This window comes from Somniosus microcephalus, unplaced genomic scaffold, assembly GCF_052327205.1.
Source record: "Somniosus microcephalus isolate GS21.2 unplaced genomic scaffold, FLI_Smic_1.0 unresolved_chr9, whole genome shotgun sequence".
Lineage (NCBI taxonomy): Eukaryota > Metazoa > Chordata > Chondrichthyes > Squaliformes > Somniosidae > Somniosus > Somniosus microcephalus.
In genome coordinates, this window is record NW_028225187.1 from 27,414,091 (window position 1) to 27,438,764 (window position 24,674).

Consider the following 24,674-nt stretch of genomic DNA (forward strand, 5'->3'; position numbering starts at 1 on the left):
AGAGGGAATGAGAGAGGGGAAGCAGGAGGATGAAAGGAGAGAGAGAATGAGAGTGGGGGAACAGGAGGATGATAGAGAGAGGGAATGAGAGAGGGGAAGCAGGAGGATGATAGAGAGAGGGAATGAGAGAAGGGAAGCATGAGGATGATAGAGAGAGAGAATGAGAGAGGGGGAACAGGAGGATGATAGAGAGAGGGAATGAGAGAGGGGAAGCATGAGGATGATAGAGAGAGAGAATGAGAGAGGGGAAGCAGGAGGATGATAGAGAGAGGGAATGAGAGAGGGGAAGCAGGAGGATGATAGAAAGAGTGAATGGGAGAGGGGAAGCAGGAGGATGATAGAGAGAGGGAATGAGAGAGGGGAAGCAGGAGGATGATAGAGAGAGGGAATGAGAGAGGGGAAGCAGGAGGATGATAGAGAGAGAGAATGAGAGAGGGGAAGCAGGAGGTTGATAGAGAGAGGGAATGAGAGAGGGAAAGCTGGAAGATGATAGAGAGAGGGAATGAGAGAGGTGAAGCCGGAGAATGATAGAGAGAGGGATTGAGAGAAGGGGAACAGCAGGAAGATAGAGAGAGGGAATGAGAGAGAGGAAGCAGGAGGATGATAGAGAGAGGGAATGAGAGAGGGGAAGCAGGAGGATGATAGAGAGAGGGAATGAGAGAGGGGAAGCTGGAGGATGATAGAGAGAGGGAATGAGAGAGGGGAAGCAGGAGGATGATAGAGAGAGGGAATGAGAGAGGGGAAACAGGAGGATGATAGAGAGAGGGAATGAGAGAGGGGAAGCTGGAGGATGATAGAGAGAGGGAATGAGAGAGCGAAAGCAGGAGCATGATAGAGAGAGGGAAGGAGAGAGGGGAAGCAGGAGGATGATAGAGAGAGGGAATGAGAGAGGGGAAGCAGGAGGATGATAGAGAGAGGGAATGAAAGAGGGGAAGCAGGAGGATGATAGAGAGAGGGAATGAGACAGGGGAAGCAGAAGAATGATAGAGAGAGGGAATGAGAGACGGGAAGCAGGAGGATGATAGAGAGAGGGAATGAGAGAGGGGAAGCAGGAGGATGAAAGGAGAGAGAGAATGAGAGTGGGGGAACAGGAGGATGATAGAGAGAGGGAATGAGAGAGGGGAAGCAGGAAGATGATAGAGAGAGGGAATGAGAGAGGGGAAGCATGAGGATGATAGAGAGAGAGAATGAGAGAGGGGGAACAGGAGGATGATAGAGGGATAGAGAGAGAGGGAGCAGGAGGATGATAGAGAGAGGGAATGAGAGAAGGGAAGTATGAGGATGATAGAGAGAGAGAATGAGAGAGGGGGAACAGGAGGATGATAGAGAGAGGGAATGAGAGAGGCGAAGCATGAGGATGATAGAGAGAGAGAATGAGAGAGGGGGAACAGGAGGATGATAGAGAGAGGGAATGAGAGAGGGGGAGCAGGAGGATGATAGAGAGAGGGAATGAGAGAGGGGTAGCAGGAGGATGAGAGAGAGAGGGAATGAGAGAGTGGAAACAGGAGGATGATAGAGAGAGGGAATGAGAGAGGGGAAGCAGGAGGGTGATAGAGAGAGGGAATGAGAGAGGGGAAGCAGGAGGATGATAGAGAGAGGGAATGAGAAAGGGGAAGCAGGAGGATGATAGAGAAAGGGAATGAGAGAGGGGAAGCAGGAGGATGATAGAGAGAGGGAATGAGAGAGGGGAAGCAGGAGGATGATAGAGAGAGGAAGTGAGAGAGGGGAGCAGAAGGATGATAGAGAGAGGGAATGAGAGAGGGGAAGCAGGAGGGTGATAGAGAGAGGGAATGAGAGAGGGGAAGCAGGAGGATGATAGAGAGAGGGAATGAGATAGAGGAAGCAGGAGGATGAAAGAGAGAGGGAATGAGAGAGGGGAAGCAGGAGGATGATAGAGAGAGGGAATGAGAAAGGGGAAGCAGGAGGATGATAGAGAGAGGGAATGAGAGAGGGGAAGCAGGAGGATGATAGAGAGAGGGAATGAGAGAGGGGAAGCAGGAGGATGATAGAGAGAGGGAATGAGAGAGGGGAAGCAGGAGGATGATAGAGAGGGAATGAGAGAGGGGAAGCAGGAGGATGATAGAGAGAGGGAATGAGAGAGGGGGAGCAGGAGGATGATAGGGAGGGGGAATGAGAGAGGGGAAGCAGGAGGATGATAGAGAGAGGGAATGAGAGAGGGGAAGCAGGAGGATGATAGATAGAGGGAATGAGAGAGGGGAGGCCGGAGGATGATAGAGAGAGGGAATGAGAGAGGGGAGGCCGGAGGATGATAGAGAGAGGGATTGAGAGAAGGGGAACAGCAGGAAGATAGAGAGAGGGAATGAGAGAGAGGAAGCAGGAGGATAATAGAGAGAGGGAATGAGAGAGGGGAAACAGGAGAATGATAGAGAGTGAATGAGAGAGAGGAAGCAGGAGGATGATAGAGAGAGGGAATGAGAGAGGGGAAGCAGGAGCATGATAGAGAGAGGGAATGAGAGAGGGGAAGCAGGAGGATGGTAGACAGAGGGAATGAGAGAGGGGAAGCAGGAGGTAGATAGAGAGAGGGAATGAGGGAGGGGAAGCAGGAGGATGATAGAGAGAGGGAATGAGAGAGGGGAAGCAGGAGGATGATAGAAAGAGAGAATGAGAGAGGGGGAGCAGGAGGATGATAGAGAGAGGGAATGAGAGAGGGGAAGCATGAGGATGATAGAGAGAGGGAATGAGAGAGGGGAAGCAGGAGGATGATTGAGAGAGGGAATGAGAGAGGGGAAGCAGGAGGATGATAGAGAGAGGGAAAGAGAGAGGGGAAGCAGGAGGATGATAGAGAGAGGGAATGAGAGAGGGGAAGCAGGAGGATGATAGAGAGAGGGAATGAGAGAGGGGAAGCAGGAGGTAGATAGAGAGAGGGAATGAGGGAGGGGAAGCAGGAGGATGATAGAGAGAGGGAATGAGAGAGGGGAAGCAGGAGGATGATAGAGAGAGGGAATGAGAGAGGGGAAGCAGGAGGATGATAGAGAGAGGGAATGAGAGAGGGGAAGCAGGAGGATGATAGAGAGAGGGAATGAGAGAGGGGAAGCAGGAGGATGATAGAGAGAGGGAATGAGAGAGGGGAAGCAGGAGGATGATAGAGAGAGGGAATGAGAGAGGGGAAGCAGGAGGATGATAGACAGAGGGAATGAGAGAGGGGAAGCAGGAGGTAGATAGAGAGAGGGAATGAGAGAGGGGAAGCAGGAGGATGATAGAGAGAGGGAATGAGAGAGGGGAAGCAGGAGGATGATAGAGAGAGGGAATGAGAGAGGGGAAGCATGAGGATGATAGAGAGAGAGGGAGCAGGAGGATGATAGAGAGAGGGAATGAGAGAGGGGAAGCAGGAGGATGATAGAGAGAGGGATTGAGAGAAGGGGAACAGCAGGAAGATAGAGAGAGGGAATGAGAGAGAGGAAGCAGGAGGATGATAGAGAGAGGGAATGAGAGAGGCGAAGCAGGAGGATGATAGAGAGAGGGAATGAGAGAGGGGAAGCAGGAGGATGATAGAGAGAGGGAATGAGAGAGGGGAAGCAGGAGGATGATAGAGAGAGGGAATGAGAGTGGGGAAGCAGGAGGATGATAGAGAGAGGGAAATAATGAGGGGAAGCAGGAGGATGATAGAGAGAGGGAATGAGAGAGGGGAAGCAGGAGGATGATAGAGAGAGGGAATGAGACAGGGGAAGCAGGAGGATGATAGAGAGAGGGAATGAGAGAGGGGAAGCAGGAGGATGATAGAGAGAGGGAATGAGAGAGGGGAAGCAGGAGGATGATAGAGAGAGGGAATGAGAGAGGGGAAGCAGGAGGATGATAGAGAGAGTGAATGAGAGAGGAGAAGCAGAAGGATGATAGAGAGAGGGAATGAGAGAGGGGAAGCAGGAGGATGATAGAGAGAGAGAATGAGAGAGGGGGAACAGGAGGATGATAGAGAGAGGGATAGAGAGAGAGGGAGCAGGAGGATGATAGAGAGAGGGATAGAGAGAGAGGGAGCAGGAGGATGATAGAGAGAGGGAATGAGCGAGGGGAAGCATGAGGATGATAGAGAGCGAGAATGAGAGAGGGGGAACAGGAGGATGATAGAGAGAGGGAATGAGAGAGGGGAAGCATGAGGATGATAGAGAGAGAGAATGAGGGAGGGGAAGCAGGAGGATGAGAGAGAGAGGGAATGAGAGAGGGGAAACAGGAGAATAATAGGGAGAGGGAATGAGAGAGAGGAAGCAGGAGGATGATAGAGAGAGGAAATGAGAGAGGGGGAGCAGGAGGATGATAGAGAGAGGGAATGAGAGAGGGGAAGCAGGAGGATGAGAGAGAGAGGGAATGAGAGAGGGGAAACAGGAGGATGATAGAGAGAGGGAATGAGAGAGGGGAAGGAGGAGGATGATAGAGAGAGGGAATGAGAGAGGGGAAGCAGTTGGATGATAGAGAGAGGGAATGAGAGAGGGGAAGCAGGAGGATGATAGAGAGAGGGAATGAGAGAGGGGAAGGAGGAGGATGATAGAGAGAGGGAATGAGAGAGGGGAAGCAGGAGGATGATAGAGAGAGGGAATGAGAGAGGGGAAGCAGGAGGATGACGGAGAGAGGGAATGAGAGAGGGGAAGGAGGAGGATGATAGAGGGAATGAGAGAGGGGAAGCAGGAGGATGATAGAGAAAGGGAATGAGAGAGGGGAAGCAGGAGGATGATAGAGAGAGGGAATGAGAGAGGGGAAGGAGGAGGATGATAGAGAGAGGGAATGAGAGAGGGGAAGCAGGAGGATGATAGAGAGAGGGAATGAGAGAGGGGAAGCAGGAGGATGATAGAGAGAGGGAATGAGAGAGGGGAAGCAGGAGGATGACGGAGAGAGGGAATGAGAGAGGGGAAGGAGGAGGATGATAGAGGGAATGAGAGAGGGGAAGCAGGAGGATGATAGAGAGAGGGAATGAGAGAGGGTAAGCAGGAGGATGATAGAGAGGGGGAATGAGAGAGGGGAAGCAGGAGGATGATAGAGAGAGGGAATGAGAGAGGGGAAGCAGGAGGATGATAGAGAGAGGGAATGAGAGAGGGGAAGCAGGAGGATGATAGAGAGAGGGAATGAGAGAGGGGAAGCAGGAGGATGATAGAGAGAGGGAATGAGAGAGGGGAAGCAGGAGGATGATAGAGAGAGGGAATGAGAGAGTGGAAGCAGGAGGATGATAGAGAGAAGGAGTGAGAGAGGGGAAGCAGGAGGATGATAGAGAGAGGGAATGAGAGAGGGGAAGCAGGAGGATGATAGAGAGAGGGAATGAGAGAGGGGAAGCAGGAGGATGATAGAGAGAGGGAATGAGAGAGGGGAAGCAGGAGGGTGATAGAGAGAGGGAATGAGAAAGGTGAAGCAGGAGGATGATAGAGAGAGGGAATGAGAGAGGGGAAGCAGGAGGATGATAGAGAGAGGGAATGAGAGAGGGGGAGCAGGAGGATGATAGAGAGAGGGAATGAGAGAGGGGAAGCAGGAGGATGATAGAGAGAGGGAATGAGAGAGGGGAAGCAGGAGGGTAATAGAGAGAGGGAATGAGAAAGGTGAAGCAGGAGGATGATAGAGAGAGGGAATGAGAGAGGGGAAGCAGGAGGATGATAGAGAGAGGGAATGAGAGAGGGGAAGCAGGAGGATGATAGAGAGAGGGAATGAGAGAGGGGGAGCAGGAGGATGATAGAGAGAGGGAATGAGAGAGGGGAAGCAGGAGGATGACAGAGAGAGGGAATGTGAGAGGGGGAGCAGGAGGATGATAGAGAGAGTGAATGAGAGATGGGAAGCTGGAGGATGATAGAGAGAGAGAATGAGAGAGGGGAAGCAGGAGGATGATAGAGAGAGGGAATGAGAGAGGGGGAGCAGGAGGATGATAGAGAGAGGGAATGAGAGAGGGGAAGCAGGAGGATGATAGAGAGAGGGAATGAGAGAGGGGGAGCAGGAGGATGATAGAGAGAGGGAATGAGAGAGGGGAAGCAGGAGGATGACAGAGAGAGGGAATGTGAGAGGGGGAGCAGGAGGATGATAGAGAGAGGGAATGAGAGAGGGGGAGCAGGAGGATGATAGAGAGAGTGAATGAGAGAGGGGAAGCAGGAGGATGATAGAGAGGGGGAATGAGAGAGGGGAAGCAGGAGGATGATAGAGAGAGGGAATGAGAGAGCGGAAGCTGGAGGATGATAGAGAGAGGGAATGAGAGAGGGGAAGCAGGAGGATGATAGAGAGAGGGAATGAGAGAGGGGAAGCAGGAGGATGATAGAGAGAGGGAATGAGAGAGTGGAAGCAGGAGGATGATAGAGAGAGGGAATGAGAGACGGGAAGCAGGAGGATGATAGAGAGAGGGAATGAGAGAGGGGAAGCAGGAGGATGATAGAGAGAGGGATTGAGAGAGGGGAAGCAGGAGGATGATAGAGAGAGGGAATGAGATTGGGGAAGCAGGAGGATGATAGAGAGAGGGAATGAGATTGGGGAAGCAGGAGGATGATAGAGAGAGGGAATGAGAGAGGGGAAGAAGGAGGATGATAGAGAGGGGGAATGAGAGAGGGGAAGCTGGAGGATGATAGAGAGAGGGAATGAGAGAGGAGAAGCAGGAGGGTGATAGAGAGAGGGAATGAGAGAGGGGAAGCAAGAGGATGATAGAGAGAGGGAATGAGAGAGGGGAAGCTGGAGGATGATAGAGAGAGGGAATGAGAGAGGGGAAGCAGGAGGATGATAGAGAGAGGGAATGAGAGAGGGGAAGCAGGAGGATGATAGAGAGGGGGAATGAGAGAGGGGAAGCAGGAGGGTGATAGAGAGAAGGAATGAGAGAGGGTGAAGCAGGAGGATGATAGAGAGAGGGAATGAGAGAGGGGAAGCAGGAGGATGACAGAGAGAGGGAATGAGAGAGGGGGAGCAGGAGGATGATAGAGAGAGGGAATGACAGAGGGGAAGCAGGAGGATGATAGAGAGAGGGAATGAGAGAGGGGAAGCAGGAGGATGATAGAGAGAAGGAATGAGAGAGGGTGAAGCAGGAGGATGATAGAGAGGGAATGAGAGAGGGGAAGCAGGAGGATGATAGAGAGAAGGAATGAGAGAGGGGAAGCAGGAGGATGATAGAGAGAGGGAATGAGAGAGGGGAAGCAGGAGGATGATAGAGAGAGTGAATGAGAGAAAGAAAGCAGGAGGATGATAGAGAGAGGGAATGAGAGAGGAGAAGCAGCAGGATGATAGAGAGAGGGAATGAGAGAGGGGAAGCAGGAGGATGACAGAGAGAGGGAATGAGAGAGGGGGAGCAGGAGGATGACAGAGAGAGTGAATGAGAGAGGAGAAGCAGGAGGATGATAGAGAGAGGGAATGAGAGAAAGAAAGCAGGAGGATGATAGAGAGAGGGAATGAGAGAGGAGAAGCAGCAGGATGATAGAGAGAGGGAATGAGAGAGGGGAAGCAGGAGGATGATAGAGAGGGGGAATGCGAGAGGGGAAGCAGGAGGATGATAGAGAGAGGGAATGAGAGAGGGGAAACAGGAGGATGATGGAGAGAGGGAATGAGAGAGGGGAAGCAGGAGGATGATAGAGAGAGGGAATGAGAGAGAGGAAGCAGGAGGATGATAGAGAGAGGGAATGAGAGAGGGGAAGCAGGAGGATGATAGAGAGAGGGAATGAGAGAGGGGAAGCAGGAGGATGATGGAGAGCGGGAATGAGAGAGGGGGAGCAGGAGGATGATAGAGAGAGAGAATGAGAGAGGGGAAGCAGGAGGATGATAGAGAGAGGGAATGAGAGAGAGGAAGCAGGAGGATGATAGAGAGCGGGAATGAGAGAGGGGAAGCAGGAGGATGATAGAGAGAGGGGAAGCAGGAGGATGATGGAGAGAGGGAATGAGAGAGGGGAAGCAGGAGGATGATAGAGAAAGGGAATGAGAGAGGGGAAGCAGGAGGATGATAGAGAGAGGGAATGAGAGAGGGGAAGCAGGAGGATGATGGAGAGAGGGAATGAGAGAGGGGGAGCAGGAGGATGATAGAGAGAGGGAATGAGAGAGGGGAAGCAGCCATAGAACGGGGTGTTAATGCCTGGGATAGGGGAACCTGGTTGATATAAGAGAGAATAAATGATGAAAACCAGGAGATTAACTGGGAGACAGAGATTGAGAGAGGCAAACGATGGACATAAAATGGAGAGAGAGAATAGGAGAGGATGGTGAGAAGGTTAAAGCTGAGACAGAGAATAAGACAGGACCAGGAGTTTAGAGGGTTGTGAGAGAGGATGAGAAGCGAACCGAAGTATAAAAGGGGAGTAACAGAATGAGAGGAGGAACGATGGATACAGGTTAGAGGGTGAATAGGGGAGGAGAAACACAGTTATGCAGACATACAGATTGAATGAACATGAGTGAACCTGCAGTGTCCTGGTCGCTCCACCCGCTCTACCACTGTAACTTCACCATAATTGCGGCAGAAACCCGATTCAGCCAAGTTACAACAGTGGAGCTGCATTTCTCTGAGGATGTGGTTCTCATTCAGATTTACCATTTGTAACATGCAGCAGCTCAAATTATGTAACTGGACATGGAATTGATTTAAAATTGAAAAGAAATTGGCCTTCAAATTTTAAATGAGAATTCTTCATATTGATAAAGAAACTGCTTTATGACAAATAGAAAAATTAATTTCTGACCTTTCAGAGCTGGTGTAGCTGCTTCTATGAGAAAGCAGTACAATAAGATTGTAAAGGCTGCCGCTGCTTACCAATCTAAAAATGTAGCTAGAAAACTTACCTTGGAATCTCTCAGTGCCTCTCAGTGATGTTTAGCCTTCTTCAGTGCAGTTGACCTGAGACTGCTGACTGCCAACGATTCCCCGCCAATAGCTCCCACTGAGCACTGCCTCGAGTTTTAACCGGTCACAATCTCTTTGGATTGCAACATCCTTTCCTTTTGTCGAGCTATTGTGAAATTGTGACGACATTCATCAGCTGGTGTCCTGGGATAGGAATTTTCCTTTGGAGGATAAACTTCCATCACTTGGTGTCCTGCTGTGATGCTGTTGCACTGGGACATCTAGTACTTCCTGTGCTATGCCGGGTTGAGACGACACATTGGGAGTGTTTCATTTTATCGCGAGAATCTTCCTGAGTCTCTGTCCATTTCGGGGAGTTCTTATTCTCTCTGACTCTGCTGTTTATATAAAAAAAACGTTATCAGTGATCATCCCAGGTCCTCCCAACATAAGGCTGTGCTTTGCAACACTACTGCAGCCCAGGGACAGCCTGAATTTGTCCACACTTCACCAGAGCTTTTCAAGATATCTTACAACGAATTACTCAGCTAATTTGTCTTGGAATCTGTTCCATAGTCTTTACTTTTCAATGAGATTCAGTGAAGTTTTTGTGTCCGTGCTCATTATAACCTAAAGCCGTAAACCCTGGAATTACCGTTGGAATTCTGATCAACTCTTCCCATTGCATCATAGGAAACTACGTTGGCCAGAACTGTACATAATGGTCCAGAACTTGGTGTCGGGGGCTTGCCGCGCGTGCAAGCCCCCGATGTGCACTTACCCGGCGCGCCGACATCTGAAACCTGGCCCGCAGTGGATTTCCTGTCACAGGCCCGGTTCAGATGTCAGTGCGCAGTGCTAACCTGACCCAGCGGCGTAGTTAGTGCGATGTGCTGGCTGGGATCAGGTGAGCACTCTGCAGCCAATCAGGGGAGGGGAAACTTCATTCATAAGTTTGAGAGTAAGAACTGTCAAACTCATGTGAAGTACTGCACCCCAAAACACTACTTAAACTTTAAATAACATTTTAAAAAACATCCCAATTATTAAATTAAGTATAAATAAGTTTAAAAAAATAATTTAAACAATAATTTTTTTTTGAAAAAATAAATTTTTAATAAAAAGTGTCTAAAACTAAACTTACCTTATTGTAGATTCTTTAAATTAATAAACCTGTGGAAAAAATTTCTAAATTGCACTAAAACACCACTTACCTGTAAAAATAAATGCTTACGTGTGCTTTTTACAAGCGTAAAGACCGGAGGCCTTTACACATGCGCAAATCCCCCAAAACAGAGGAAATCCAAGACACACGCGCTGCCCCCTACAGCGCACGCGCTAGCCTCTTCAACTCTTGGGTTAGAGGAGAGGAAATGCTGGTTTTCAGCGCATGCGCTGTGCATGCTGAAAACTGTCATTATCTCCGGCCAGACACGTGAGTACCCCTTCCGTACTCATGCATTTGGGGAGGAATTTCTGCCCCATTGTTCCAAATGCTTCGTCACAATGATCTATGTAATGTTTGGATAACGTGTTTCAACGCATATCCTTGAGATACATCCTGTACTTGAGTAACTTTGTCCCTGGTGTGTCACTGCCTCAGTCAGGGGTCAGAGAGTCCAGCTGCAGTGCAGGCTTCTTTTCTTCGAGTGACACAGGCAAAGGCTGCAGGGAACACAAGAGCAAATGGAATACTGAGGAGGAGGCCTTCCAATCAGGCTTCACACCAACTATATAGGCAGAGGGGCAGATAGGAATTACATAAGGAGAGGGGCTGATACCCACGTGGGACTGGGGCAGAGACCCTCATGGAGGAAGAGGGGCTGATAGACACAGGAACAGAGGTGCCAGGGCCGTGAGGACTATTCATACCCGCAGAAATCAGTGGGAGAGGGTCTGATACCCGCGGCGAGAGAATGGCTGATGCTCGCCTGGGAAAGGAGGAGGAGCTGGTACCCGAGGGGGAGTGGGGCGAAATCCCACATAGAGAGCGGTGAATTCCACAAGGGGGAGTTGATACTGACAGGGAACGGGGCTAATTCCTGCATGTGGAGAGGATGGAACACTGAGGAAGAGGAGTGAATCCCCGGGGAGAGGGGGTCTCTCTCACGCGGGAGAGGAGCTGATACCCAAGTGGGGAAGGTGCTGGAAAAGAAGACCCAATATGCGTGGTTAACAGTAGCTAAATCCCGGGAGAGGGGAAGATGCGTTTATACCCACGGGTGGTGAGAAGAAGTGGTTCCCAAAGAGGAGGAAAGCTGCTGATCCCTAAGGGAGAGATGTTCATGTTCGAGTAGTTTGTGATCTGTCCGAGCTGCAATGTCCTGTTTGTTTTTAGTTTTCTAACGAGTTTTTGTTTGGATTCCTGCGGGGGGGAGGGGCTGGTTGTAGGAAGTCTGGGCAACCTCTGAACACATCACACTTCCAGCACTTTCTCTTAAAGGGAACCCTGAAGGGTGACAATGTTGAAAGCTCCCGCCTCACCCGCTGGCTCTGAGCCCTCATATCACAAACCAGCAGTGACAGTAAACTGAAAGGCCCCAGTCCAGCATTTCTCAGCCTCCATCCCGACTCAGGGCGTCCACACCCGTGTCTCTTACAAACCCTCTGAGTTGCCTTCTCCAGGGAATTTCAGGCCGTCTACTGTGTCTGCCCTGTCATCACCTGGTGACCATCCCGATTCCCAAACGTACCCTGTCCATGGCTCCTGCTGCCATCAGATCGGCTCTCCAGTTGCCGGTTTTGCTCTTGTCCCTGCCCTGACAGCCCAAACCCAGGACGTGTGAATTTTACACCCTTTGCGCTCAATTCACTGAACAGGCTGCCGTCCTTCATCTGCTGAACTCGATGCCCCAGTCGCCCAGCCCTGTCGTTATTTGCTCCGACACCTGACTCCCTCTGGTGGAATACCTGCCCTTTCACCGCTAGGTTCACAACTGAAATCGTGCCATCGGCCAACCCATAAAACACTCCGCTTTCTTCCCGTTCATTCTCTCGTCTGATTCCGTACACCCCGCACCCTAATCTACATTCTCACAGCCAAGGCCCGCGATACAGTTGGCCCGCCCACAGCTCTCAGTGATATGGTGGATAAAGAGGCCACGTTAGCTGCAGTTTCAGGACCCCCCGGTGAGCCCCGTTGTGCTGCTCCAGTTGAAGCAGTTGTCTCCACAAGCTGCTCTGATGTGATCGGCCTCGTTGTGATATAATAGACCAGCCCACAGTTCTCAGTGTCGCGCACAATTACAGAACTGACAAGAGGTGATAATTGGCAATGTCGGTTTCGGTTAGATTTCAGCTTAGTTGGGATCGCACAGCTCGCCTGTTACACGCCGACTTTTGTGTTTCTCTATTTAATAAATGTGGTGTGTAATTTCAAGCGATATTCTATGAAATCAATACTTTTCATTCTGGTTCCAGTGAACCTGCCAGCATAAGATCAGAATTTGTTTTGGGAAGGTGGACAATTCAAGGCAGTGTGCACAAAGCAGAGTGTATTGTCCATCCCTGGCTGCCCTCTGAAGGTTCTGGTGGGGCACCTGCTTGGAAATCTGTTGTCGTTGTGCTGAATGTGTTCCGACAATGGGGCTGTGGTGAGGATGGGAGGAACGATATTCCAGATTTCTAAACCAGAAGCGGTGACAGAAGGCGATGTATCACCAAGATAGGATTGTCTGTGAATAAGGGATTGGGTATCTGGAGGTGACGGTTTCCCCACACCGTTGCTCCTCTTGTTTTATTGTTGGTAGAGGTCGCGAGTGATGTATGTGAGATGCTGGAGACCATCCTGCTGATCGCACAAGCTTTCACCCCGCCATGTGCCCATTGCACGATCACCCAACCCAATCACCATTGCACCTTCAACCAGCGAGCTCACCATTGCACATTCACTGTGACCAGTTCCATTTCTTTCCCCACCAGCTCCCATTAGACTATCACTCCATATATTGAAACTTCACACACCGTCCAAGACCCCATTTTACCGTCAGTCTACCCAGTTTCCATGGAACCCACTCCCAATTACTTTTCACCCCGCCTTGTAGCTTCATTCCCATTCCGACTGAATCTTTGACACATTCCCCATTGCACCATCACCCAGCCTAGTCCCCATTACAAATTTACCCATCAGCACACTGAACGAAGACTGAACTTGCCTGGCTGGGTTGAGAAATAAGAAAGTATATAGCAAAGGATGAGTTCGATCCATTGACCGCTGGGTTATGGGCCCAGAATGCTGCCACTGTACCACTGTGCTGTTGGCTGCTGCATATACCCACATGCCCATCAGTGCTGTGTGTTAGCGAGATAAATTTCACCATCCAGGCTTTATTGAAAGCGACATCATTGCCCTCAAATAGGTCAGAGTCCCGGACACAGGAACACACATGTTTGGGGCTTATCCTTGCTACACAATGTCACAAGGACACTCAGTATTACACCACCCACAATGGGACAGATACTAAATGACCAAAGAAAACCATCAAGGTACTTTCAGGGCACACATTGGGAGGGACGGGAAAGACACTGAATAAATCCTAGATAGACAGACAAACATACTGAATAACACGAGGGAGAGACTGAGAATTAGGGAAAGGCGGAGACTGCGAGGGAGTCAGAGGTGGAGATAGAGTGACAGGGAAAATGAGACTGAGGTGACAAGAGAGACTTGAATGAAGGTGTTTTCTGCTGTGTAAATATATTGCCTAGTTTGTAAAGATATTTTCTGCCATGTAAAGTTGCTCCCTGTTGTGTGAAGGTGTTAACAGTTGCGTAAACATTGTCACTGTTCTGAAAAGCCTTTCCCTGTTGTGTAAAGATGTTCACTGCTTTGTAAAGATGTTCGCTGTTGTGTAATGTGTTCCATGTTGTATAAATGTGTTCCATGTTGTGTAAACATTGTCCCTGTTGTTTAAAGATGGTGGCCTAGAAATTCGGTGGTGCCCCATTTGGGGTGCCAGTCTCGCCAGGGCACCAGAAGTACTGCCCTGAAAGGAGTCGTGAGCGCCCGCTGGAAATTCAGTTTGAGTGCCCCAAACGGAAGTGCAGCGCTATTCGAGGCACCTCGCGTCCATCTTGGGGTGCTGCAACTGAAGTTCGCAGTACAACGTGCTGCAGCGCCACACGCTGCAGCATGGTGCGCTGTGGTACTGCAGGTCTTCCTCCCCTTCTTAAAGGGGAGGGGCCTGCTGCAGTGCGATCGGTGATCGCTAGTACCGGCAAAAGAACCCGGCACCAAGGAGAAGTGCCGGGCTCCTGGGACACAGAGAGCACAACGCGGAGGGGGTGGCTCAGGGGGCTGGGGACAGCTGCGCGAAGAGGTGCTGGCAGGCGGATAGCAAAAGAAATGGCCGCCCCGCTCCTCAGCTCCTCTACCACCACAGGTAGGCCCCACTCAACCGGTCGCAAATAGCGACCGGCATTACAGCGGGGGGGGGGGGGGTGCACTATCAAATTTGGCGATCGGGGCGGTAGCGGGGCACTGCGCACACCGAAGATGTCATCGGTGGCGGTGCAGCGCTACCGGCTAACTCCGCAATTAGCGCCCCTCTAAATTTCACGGGAGGCGTGGCCAGTGGCGCTAAACACACTTAGGCCTAGAAATTGGGTTGGGGTGCCAAAGTGGGGCAAAAGTCGGCGGAGCGCAGGATTTAGCACAGCGATCGGAGTGATACCGATCGTCAGAAATTCAGTTTCAGTGCCGCTCGGTGGACATGGGGCGAGGCTCAAGGCGCTGCAACTGATTATCACAGCGCCACACGCTGCGGCACGGCACGCTGCGGTACTGCAGGCCTTCCTCCCACTGTTAAGGGGGAGGTGCCTGCAACAGCGCGAGCCCCGATCGCGCGAGTGCTGGCAAATGAGCCCGGCACCAAGGAGAAGTGCCGGGCTCTTGGGAAACAGCCGGCAATGCCGCGGGGGGGGGGGGTTAGGAGGCCGGGGATGGAGGTGCTGGCACGCGGGCACCGAAAAAGTGGCCGCCCCGCACCGCCACCTTAACTTGCGCCGCTGCCGGCTCATTAAGGCCCCGTGAACCGGGCGCGGGTAGCGAGCTGCGCAACTGCAGTGTTCACTACCAAATGCCATGAACGGGTCACGATTGGGGTGCTGCGCACACTGATGACATCATCAGCGGCGGAGCAGCGCAAATGCCTAACGCCACCATTAGCGCCCCTGCTGAATATCGCCGTAGACGCAGGCAGTGGCGCTACAGCCACTGACTGCCTCTTTAGGCGCTAACAGGTGGTGCTACTCACCCAATTTCTCCCCCTAAGTGCCCTCTTTGGGCGCTAACTGGTGGCGCAGCCCACCGAATTTCTAGGCCACCGGTATGTTTTACTGTCCATCATCTCACTGTGGCCACACGCTACGAGTTCACTGTGGCCAAGAGCACACTCTGGTGGTGGAGAGGCGGCGCTGCAGGAATGGGTTGACAGAAAGGGGAAGGCCAAGGCTGCTGTGTGTTTGCAGCATTTGCAGCTTATGTTGTTGCGAATGCAACTGATTTGAAAGTTGTGTTGCATTTTTTTTGTGTTTATTGCAAGCAGGAAGTTGGTATAAGTAAAGTGAGATAAAAATGAGTGGTATGTGATTAACAACTGAAGTTTTTCATTGGATATTGTAAAGGGAGGTTTCGAACCATCGACTTCCTGGTTACTGACCCAGCAACGTCTGGCAGCCGTGGAATTCGAAAACATGCTTCCAAAGCGACTGGAGCCCAAATAGACCGCCCGCCCACACTACCACAGAGACAGGCCTTTGTTCTGAAACTAGAGACTGGTGAATGAAATGTGGCTTTGTGTTGCAAAGGCAGGGTCACAAAGAAAATTAAAGTAGTTGACGGCAAACTCTCTTCTGATATTGCAACACACCAAATCAGAAGAACCTACCTGTTCACAGGACAACACCAATAATTAGACATATGTTGGAAAACAACAATTGTAAATTTAATTCAACATTTTTCAATAAAAAAAGATAATCTGCTCATTATCACATTGCTGCTGGGGGGAGCTTGCTCTGCGCAAAATGGCTGCGGCGTTTGCTACAATGCAACATTAACTACAATTCAAAATATGTAAATAGCTATAAAGCACTATGGGTCGTCCTGAGGTGGTGAAAGGCGCTAAGGAAGTATACATTTGAGCCGAGCGTGCTAACCTGAGGGGGAACACTGCAAGAGGGCAACAATTAAAATCGGGAGAACCGGCGACAGAGAGTCAGTGAGAGCGGAGATACCGAGCCTGAGGGAAGAAAGAAACAACGATAGAAAGAAAGATAATGGCCCAGAAATTCCAGAACGGGGCTTGCAGCGCGTGCAAGCCCCGTATTTGCACTTACCCCGCGCTCGTGCCGATCAGCTTCTGGGACGCCTGAACTTGCAGAAATAGAAAGCACATTCCCGGGCAGCGTATGACGTCACGCCGCCCAGGAGTGCAGCCAGCGCGAAGCCAGGAGCGTGCAGTGTAAGTGAGACACGCCCCTTGAGGTCTCAGCTTCACTGGACACGCCCCCAATGTTTCTGTCAAGCTGCTAAGGATTTTTACATGCAAAGCAGCAGTTTAAATAGGTTGTTGGAAGTTTTTTGAAGATTTTGGTAACTTTTATAAACTTTTAAAAATGTTTACATTATTTTGAGTAATCTGAAGTAGTTTTAAAGAGAATTAAAGCAATTTAAAGACTTTTAAAAGCCCTAAAAGAATTTTTTTATTTCCATTTATTTATTTAGCAATGTCATCGTCATACATATCTTCACACTGTTCCCTTTGGGGAACTGTATGAAGTGGTGGAAGGATTTATGGCCATGATTAACGCTCATTCCATGACCGTAACCATCTTTGAACCAGCCATTAGGGCGGTTAGTCCTATGGCGGGAGGGTTTTACGGGCTCCCACAAACTATACAAGGAGGGGGGGCCACCCACACCCACGGACACAAATATCCCACTGGATGTCAACCCAGAATTTAGAGCTGGAGCTCCGACTTCACTTGCCGGGACTGTCTGGAGCGGGGTTCGAAACCCTACCCTGATCTAGGCCCAGCGGCGGGGATCCTACCGCTGTGACAAACGCCCAATCCGATTAGCAACGTGAAATGGCAGCATAGGGCTCCAGTCACGGGGAGGGAAAAGGCGCAGGAAACGTATGGGTGTCACCTTTTGTGTGGAGTGGGCCTTTTGCGTAGCAGTAAGCATCCCCGCCGCTGGGCCAGAAGGAGTAAGGTTTTGAACCCCACTCCAGACAGTCCTGGCAAGTGGAGTCGGAGCTCCAACTTTAAATTCTGGGTGGACATCCAGCGGGATGCTTGCGTCCGTGGGTGTTGGTGGCCCCCCCCCTCAGATGGGTTGTGGGAGCCCGTAAAACCCACCCGCCATAGGACTAACCACCCTAATGGCTGGTTCAAAGATGGTTACGGTCACGGAATGAGCGTTAATCACGGCCATAAATCCTTCCACCACTTCATACAGTTCCCCAAAGGGAACAGTGTGAGGATACGTACGATGATGGCCTCTTGCGCAATGCACCTCCTTGGACCCTCAGTCGCAGATGCGAGGGGGCAAGTTGTGCAATTGTTAAATTTTTTATTTTATTGACATGTAAAATGTTGGCCCAGTAATTCCCTTCCAAATGCGCTAGTACGGTCGGGGTACTTACGCATCTGGCCGGATGAAATGCCGGTTTTCAGCATGCACAGTGCATGTGGGGAAAACCGGCATTTCCTGTCCTCTGAACGAAGGGGTTCAGAGGCAGAATGCGTGCGACTGCACAGGCAGCACGTGCGCAGTATAATTCGCCGCTTTCATTAATGCTTTCAGTGAGGTCCAGTCATTACAACTTACACATGAAAAAAGCATGGGTACAGTTGCTCCAGAGGCTGCGGAGGAAGATATTTCTTATCGTGGAGCTTCTGAAAGTATGTATGTCTGTATATATTCCTTTGCGTGTTATGTATATATTCCTTTACTTATGTGTATGAATGTATTATTTAATTATGACTTTCATAGAAAGTAACTTATTGGAAAATCATAATTAAAAATATACATTCATACACATTAGTAAAGGAATATAAAACATACATACATATACGTAAAGGAATATATGTGGACATACATACATAACTCATTCTCACATTCCATTCACACAGCCACAATTGCTCCTTCTACCTACCGTTCTGAAAACCCGTTTAAAAAAAAAAATTAAAGTTTAAAACTTAGTTAAAATTTCTTAAAATAACTTCCCTCCCTTTCCCAAACCTAAATATTGCATTTCATAAGCTCCTCCATAAAATATATCTCCTTCCCCAGCCAATGAACAACTTTACACTTGCTTTTTTCAAGTGCAAGTTGTAGGGACTTACCCTCACTGAATCCATCAGTGAAATCTATAAAGTTCACTGCGCAAGCGCTGCCTGTGCAGTCGCACGCGCTGTGAATAGACCTCGGGTCTGGAAATGCCGGCGTTCCCCGCATGCGCTGTTCCTGCTGAACGCCGGCATTTCCAATGGCCAGATGCGTGAGTAACCCAACTGTACTCACGCTTCTGGCCTGGAATTTCTGGCCCAATCATTTCCATGTGGAAATATTTGAGAATTTTGTCAAATGTGGTAATAAAATTCGGGGGAAAGACAGCATCTTTTGATTTTTCTTCTAACACCCTCTCAACTGAACTCATTATGACGGAAATTTATCATAATTTTAAGCAGAAATAATAACAGGGGTTATTTGGCTCTCCGAATCAAATGTTCCTCTGCGTTTCAGAGCTGAAGCTGCGACTGGAGTCACTGTGGAGCATCCGCAAAGCTGAGATCTTCGTGGATAGCACGTTTAACAAGGTGGTCACACCGCAGGTAAAGAGTGTACATGCAGAAAGGAAATGGGTGAAGGCCGATTTTAATAGGATAAGGCAGAGTAAAAGAACTAGGAAGGTAGTGCAATATTAATCAAGGAGTCTATTACTGCTGTAAGGAGGAATGATATCTTAGCTGGCCCCTCTAATGAGGCCATATGGGTAGAACTTAAAAACAAAAAGGAGGCAAGCACTTTGCTGGGATTATACAAAAGACCCCAAACAGTCAGTAGGAGATAGAGGAACAGATATGTAGGCAAATCTCAGAGATGTGTAGAAATAATAGGGTAATAATAGTAGGGGATTTCAACTTCCCAATATTAATTGGGGTATTCAGAGTGTGAAAGGCTTAGAGGGTGCAGAATTCTTACAGTGCATCCAGGAGAGCTTCTTGAGCTAGCATATAGAAAGTCCTACAAGAGAGGGGGCGGTACAGGACCTAATTCTAGGGAATGTAGCCGGGCAAGTGGTAGAAGTGTCAGTAGGAGAGCATTTTAATGACAGCGACCATAATTCGATGAGATTTAAGGTTCTCATGGAAAATGAGAAAGATTGACCAGAAATAAAGGTTCTAAATTGGGGGAAGGCAGTTTTTAATATGATAAGGCAGTATCTGGCCAAAGTGGACTGGAATTAGCTACTTGTAGGATAATCCACATCAGAGCAGTGGGAGTCGTTTAGAAAAGAAATAGACAGAGTACAATGCCAACATGTTCCTGTAAAGGTCAAGGGTGGGACCAACAAGCCCAGGGATCCTGGATGTCAAGGGATATACAAGAATGGATTAGGAAAAAAAGGGAGGCTTTTGGCAGGTACAAAGGACTAAAAACAGTGGAAGCCCAAGGGAAGTATAGCAAGTGCATGGGGGTACTTAACATTAGGAGAGCGAAGAGGGGGCATGAAAAAACACTGGCGGGCAAAATAAAGGAATATCCCAAGGTGATTTATAAGTATATTAAGGGCATGAGTATAACCAGCTAAAGAGTACGGCTCATTAGTGGCAATCTGTGTGCAGAGCTGGAAGATGTAGGTGAGGTTTTAAACGAATATTTTGCATCTCTGTTCACTATGGAGAAGGACGATGTAGGTATAGAAATCAGGCAGGGGTGTTGTGATATACTTGAACAAATTTATATTGAGAGGGAGGAGGTACTAGCAGATTTAGCGGGTTTAAAATTGGATAAATCCCCAGGTCCAGACGAGACGTATCCCAGGCTGCTGTGTGAGGCAAGGGAGGAGATTGCTGGGGCTCTGACACAAATTTTCAGAATCTCTCTGGCCACAGGGGAGGTCCCAGAGGACAGGAGGACAGCTAACGTAGTACCATTATTCAAGAAGGGTAGTAGGGATAAACCAGGGAATTACAGACCAGTGAGCATAACATCAGTGGTAGGGAAATCATTGGAAAAAATTCTGAGGGACAGAATTAGTCTCCACTTGGAGAGGCAAGGATTAATCAACGATAGTTAGCATAGCTTTGTCAGGGGGAGATCATGTCTAACCAATATGATTGAATTTTTCGAGTGGGTGACTAGGAGTGTGGATGAGGGTAGTGCAGTTGATGTAATCTACATGGACTTCAATAAGGCTTTTGAAACAGTCCAACATGGGAGACTGGTCAAGAAGTTAAGCGCCCATGGGATCCGGGGCAATTTGGCAAATTGGATCCAAAATTGGCTTAGTGGCAGGAGGCAGACGGTGATGGTCGAAGGTTGTTTTTGTGACTGGAAGACTGTGTCCAGTGCTGTAATGCAGGAATCGGTGTTTGGTCCTTTGCTGTTTGCAGTGTACATTAATGATTTAGATATGAATGTAGGAGGTATGATCAGTAAGTTTGCAGATGTCACGAAAATTGGTGGAGTGGTAAATAGTGAGGAGGGAAGCCCCAGGCTACAGGACGATATAGACGGGTTGGTTAGATGGGCAGAACAGTGGCAAACGGAATTTAAGCCTGAAAAGTGTGAGGTGATGTATTTTGGGAGGACTAACAAGGCCAAGGAATACTCAATGAATGGTAGGACCCTAGGAAGGACAGAGGGTCTGAGGGACATTTGTGTGCATGTACATAGATCCCTGAAGGCAGCAGGACAGGTAGATAAGATGGTTAAAAAGGCATATGGGATACTTGCCTTCATATGCCGAGGCATAGAATGTAAGAGCAGGGAGGTTATGAAGGAGATGTACAAATGCTGGTTAGGCCACAGCTGGAATACTGTGTGCAGTTCTGGTCGCCACACTATAGGAGGGATGTGATTGCATTGGAGAGGGTGCAGAGGAGATTCACCAGGATGTTACCTGCGCTAGAGCACTTCAGCTATGAAGGGAGACTGGACAGGTTGGGGTTGTTTTCCTTGGAGCGAGAAGGCAGAGGGGGACCTGTTTGATGTGTACAACATTATGAGGGGCATAAATAGGGTAGGTAGTAAGGAACTTTACCCCTTAGTGGAGAGGTGACTAACCAGGGGGCCTAGTTTCAAGGTAAGGGGCAGGAGGTTTAGAGGGGATTGGAAGAAAAACGTTTTCATCCAGAGGGTGGTTGGAATCTGGAACTCACTGCCTGAAAGGGTGGTAGAGGCAGGAACCCTCACAACATTCAAGAAGCATTTAGATAAGCACTTGAAACGCCATAGCATACAAGGCTACGGACCAAATGCTGGAAAATGGAGTTAGAATAGACATGGCTTGATGGTCAGCGCGAACACGATGGGCCGAATGGCCTCTTCCTGTGCTGTATAACTATATGACTCTATGACTCTATTAATGCAATTAAAACTACATCTGACCCTCAACCAGAACACTGTGACTTTGCAACTGTTATTCATTCCTTTCTGGTGCAAAAACACAAAAGGAAAAGAGCCACAACCATGTCTAACAAAATAAATTGAGGATAGTATTAGAACGAAAGTGAAGTCATATTGTGCTGCCTTCCTTTAGGAATTCATGTTAGTTTTCAAGTTAATTCAGGGGTTTAAGTAATTTGGGTCCATTTCCATTGTGTGCCGCCACCTAGTGGATATTTGGTACCTAGCAAGTGCAGTAAAGCGCAGTAAAGTGCAGTAAAGCACAGTAAAGTGCAGTAAAGTGCAGTAAAGTACACTACTGTACAGCACAAGACATGCAGCTGGACACATGGTCTTGCAGTTATTTTCTTGTTACGCTCCGGCCTTGGACACTATTTGTCTGTAAGCACTTGAGAATGTTATAGATGATTATTGTACACTATATTTTGCAGAAAATGTTTAGTTTGTAACCTTTCTCTGTAAGCAAACTGCACAGCTAGCCGTGAAATGCTCGCTCTCTGTGTCTAGCTGGTTAACTTGTAGCTGTATTTTGATGCACTATGTACATGGCTAATTTAAAGTCAATGTAAGAGAATGCCTTTCAGTTTGCTGAATGTATATTCACAGTAAGCTGTGTTTCCACGTGTTTTGGTAAGTTACATGCCAAATGTACTGTGTTGCTCAGGCTTACCTAAATTTGTGTATGCATATCAGTTATGTGCTTGTGTACTAATGTGTGCTTCCAATTCTGTATTGTATTTCAGTTTCACAATAAGAATCTTTCAGTAAAGTTTACAAGAAAAGTCAAGCCTTGTGAATTTTATGGGAAGATATCAAGTTGTTAGCTACCTGTCTAGCTCTGCATAAGAACGCGCTGCAAGGGCAGAAAAGTGATATCACAACAGCACAGCGGGCTCAAGCACAAGAAGCCTGATCCTGTTCCTATTTCGTGTGTCTAAGTCTGTTAGATTGAGGAGATAGTTCTGTGATAGTAGATTGGCGGTTTGGATCAGATCAGCCATGATCTTATTGAATGGCGGAGCAGGCTCGAGGGGCCGATTGGCCTACTCCTGCTCCTATTTCTTATGTTCTTATGTTCTTATACCACTCAGCTACCATGAGTCTACGCTCAGGAAGACAATATACCATAGAGGACGTCGACCAGCCAACCGAGAAGCATGAGCCTCTTCGAGCAAATGATACCAAGTCACAGTACTCTAAAGCATCCTGTAGATCATCTCGGCGGTCCAGCAGACCGTCGTCATCGACAGCTTCTGCAGCCGCCAAAGCACATGCCAAGGCAAAAGCTGCCCAGGCTCAATTGTCCTTCGCTGAAAACGAAGCTAGTGTGATGAAGCAGAGAGCGGACCTCGACGCTAGTGTGATGAAGCAGAGAGCTGGCCTCGACGCTAGTGTGATGAAGCAGAGAGCTGACCTCGACGCTAGTCTGCACATTATCCAAAGCCAGAGAGCTGCCTCTGTCGCTGAAGCTGAAGCTACAGCTTATGAAGAAGGTGAGGAGAATGAAGGTGGGGAGCACAGCCATGAACCATATGTTCCAGAACAGCCCCTCAATCCAGTGCAACGAAAAAGTGAGTATGTTCAACAACACTCCAAATTGTTCTTCAAGGAAACATCCAGGTATCTCGACGCAGAACCATCTACTCACCACAGTAACAAACAGCCTGTTTTCGGAGGCACTGAACAAAAAAGAGAAGAAACAAGTAAGGCTTACCTGCAGAGACCTCCACAGCACTTGGCCAATCCAGCCAAGCAGTCCTCACCCGAGCCACAAGGTGCAAAAGGCCTCGCTAGGCACCTCATCCGCCGAGAATTGTTAAGTTCAGGTCTTCTAGAATTTGATGACCGTCCTGAAAATTATTGGTCATGGAAAGCGTCCATCCTGAGTACCACCAAGGACTTGAATCTGTCAGCCAGAGAAGAACTAGATTTGATGACAAAGTGGCTTGGAGCTGAGTCGTCAGTACAGGCGAGGAGAATTCGCTCAGCTCACGTCTGCAATCCCACAGCAGGCCTCAACCTGGTTTGGCAACGTCTCGAAGACTGTTATGGGGCACCAGAAGTCATTGAACACGCACTGCTTCAGAAGATTGAGGACTTTCCGAAGCTAACCAACAAAGATAATGTCGAGCTTCGAGAACTGGGTCACATTCTCCTCGAACTGGAGTGTGCTAAGGGAGAAGGTTACCTAACAGGCCTCTCGTATTTGGACACAGCTCGTGGGGTAAACCTAATAGTGGAAAAGCTCCCCTACAACCTTCAAGATAAATGGATAGATAAAAGATCCAAGTACAAGGAGGACTACGGAGTGGCATTTCCCCACTTCTCTCTCTTCTCTAGTTTCGTCCAACAACAGGCAAAGGTGAGGAATGATCCAAGTTTCACTTTCTCCACCTCCAGCAGTTACGCTCCTTCGTGAACAGAGAAACCCACAAAGTACAGCAACAAAGCCTCTGTGAGCGTGCACAAAACAGATGTTCCAGCCGAACCCTCAGTCAACCAATCCAGTTCTGCTGGGAATAAAGTGGATGAACCAGATCGTCAGTGTCCAATACACAAGAAGCCCCACCCACTCAAAGTGTCGAAGCTTTAGAGGCAAGCCTATTGATGAGCGCAAATCATAGCTGAAAGAGAATCGCATCTGCTTCAGGTGTTGTGGGTCGACTATGCACATGGCAAAAGACTGCAAGGCGACAATCACGTGCTTCGAGTGCAACAGTGAAAAACACATTGCAGCACTGCATCCAGGTCCTCCTCCTTCGACCACCGAGAGTGCTGCGGTTGACAAAGAGGATAGCGGGGAGCAAAGCGAAAGCGCATCTTCTTCAGTCACCTCCAAGTGTACAGAGGTTTGTGGAAATGCAAGCGGCCCACGCTCATGCTCCAAAATCTGCTTGGTTAAAGCATATACTGCAGGGAGAAAAGAGAAGGCAAACAAGATGTATGCAGTGCTTGATGAGCAAAGTAACAAGTCTCTAGCAATGACAGAATTCTTCAATCTCTTTGAAGTCAAGGCCAGCGCAGCTCCGTACATGCTAAAAACCTGTTCAGGGACAACAGAGATTATGGGTAGGAGAGTTGGCAACTTAATGATCGAGTCCATGGATGGGAAACTACAGCTTCCCCTCCCACCTTAATTGAGTGTGAAATGATGCCAGATGATAGGACGGAAATTCCCTCCCCAGAGGTCGCACGCCATCAGCCTGACCTACAGCCAGTTGCCAACAAGATTCCAGCTGTGGACCCGGACGCTCCAATCCTCCTGCTCTTGGGAAGAGACATCTTAAAGGTGCACAAGGTGCA

At 48.9% G+C, this 24,674-nt stretch overlaps 1 long non-coding RNA gene across 2 annotated transcripts in view; it reads right to left on the reverse strand.

Annotated features, from left to right (window-relative positions):
• LOC147084976 (uncharacterized) overlaps positions 1-16,150 on the reverse strand; it is a 34,745-nt gene extending 18,595 nt beyond the window's left edge. For both annotated transcript variants that reach the window (XR_015075877.1, XR_015075878.1), the window contains exons 1-2: positions 16,067-16,150; positions 8,731-9,129 (exon numbers count right to left, since the gene is read on the reverse strand). This is a non-coding gene — a long non-coding RNA (uncharacterized LOC147084976). The remainder of the gene's footprint in view (positions 1-8,730; positions 9,130-16,066) is intronic.
• Positions 16,151-24,674: the final 8,524 nt, after the last annotated feature.